The following is a 1,842-nucleotide window of genomic DNA, read 5'->3' as shown; positions in this document are numbered from 1 at the left end:
CAAGATTAAATCGTCCATTTCATAAACTAAAATTCAACTTTTATTGATCTATCGATATCCAATCAAGCTGATTTTTTGCGTGAATATATTACACTATGGGCTCTACAAGATGAACGGTTCGGATTATGACAATAAACGCATGGTGGGGTTCACAATGAGCGGCGGTGGAAAATCCACCGTTTGAAAAAGTTTATCGGAGGGAGTGGGATTGAAAAGAAAACGATTTATGGAGACGGAAATCAAGAATAAAAGATTCGAAAATATGAAAGATGCATGCGTCAGTGTTTTTAAAATCGATAGGCGTTGGTCCGCAGAAAAGGACCGCCTAGTGCCGAGGCACCGACTAGTTGGCACCTAGTGCCTAAGCGGAGACTGGTTGACTGCCTAATCTAGGTGGGATCACAGCCTAGCACGTAGGCGGTCGACTTTTAGAATCCTGGCCTTCGTATATAAGTAAATGATAATGTAGTAGGTCATGCAATCACAAAGTGAAAAAAAAAAAATCATATTGATCCTACATGAATATTTTACAATTGGATGCTCTGTTTTCATTTGCAATGCCCTTACCCCCTTCCCTCTCTCTCTCTCTCTCTCTCTCTCTCTCTCTCTCTCTCTCTCTCTCTCTCTCTCCAAGACCCCTCTTTTCTTGTTCTAATTGGCTTATCATATGATTTGTTAATGTTTTGAATTCCATATGCTCTGTTTTCATCTGTTCTTGTTCAAGACCCCTCTCAACATTTAAATCGTTTCCAGAATTTCCACTAAACATGTGTAGAATTAGCTATATACTCTTGGTCACATGCACCCTAACTTTTAATCATGTGTTCTGACTTCTGAGTTTACCAAACGTAGTCTTCTGACATCTCATATGTATAGAGGACAAACGGAAACACCAATGTCGTCATTCAATAGATTGCAGGTTTTTTTTTGCACATGGTACACTCCAAAATGGGAAGCGCCATCTTTTTGAATGGACTCGTGGAAGAGGCGATTTCGTGAGAAGCTACGATGGATTGCAGACACCTTCCAATGATTTAGTGCAGTTTGATACAACAAAAAACCGTTTATTTGTTCTTGTCTTCAAACGGTTACGTTATTCTGCTTCGATAATATGCATATCGGAATCTACTTCCGGCAAAGGACCAAAGAATCTCAGAGAAGGTTGCTAAACCAGCAGCAAAGGTCCGAGAATCAACTGGAGAATGGCGGATGCCTCTCTAGTTAAGAATACAAAACCTTGTAAAGCACAAGCAGCTATCTTAAAGCCTATATAGCCATTTATGGTTCACTCCATGCATCATGTGTTGCACAGTTGTAGAAGTTTTCACAGTGGATTTCTCTTTCGAAATTCTCGAAGAACAGTAGGAAATGCGATTTTCAGTTTTCTTCCTAGTGAATGAATGATTTACATAAAGTTTGTCCAATTTGGTTGAAAAACAGGCTTTCGTGTTTCAGTGTCGATGCAAGTCAATTAAACTGTACTGATTGTTATGAAAATGCATGAACTACAGAAATGAAAAACAAAAACATCATGATTATAACATTATATTGATTTGTAACAACGGAATGTCTTTCGATCATATTATCAGTTTAGAATCTGTTATCACGATTCTGACCACAATCGATAAAACGTAGCATGAGCGCCCCATGAATTATTAGTTCAGTTTTCTTTTCCCTTCTCCTACGGCATATGTAAAAGGTACCTATAGCTTTCTCCTTCCCCTGTCGATTTGGGATTTCAAGGATACTCCCTTGGTTCCCTCTCATCGTATGTAGTGATCAAAGAAGCAAACCAATAGACAAATAGAAGAATCAAACAATTAGGCAAATAGAAGAAGCACT

The sequence above is a fragment of the Rhododendron vialii genome, chromosome 2a, assembly GCF_030253575.1.
Source record: "Rhododendron vialii isolate Sample 1 chromosome 2a, ASM3025357v1".
In the NCBI taxonomy this organism is placed as follows: domain Eukaryota; kingdom Viridiplantae; phylum Streptophyta; class Magnoliopsida; order Ericales; family Ericaceae; genus Rhododendron; species Rhododendron vialii.
This window is presented reverse-complemented; position numbering follows the sequence as displayed.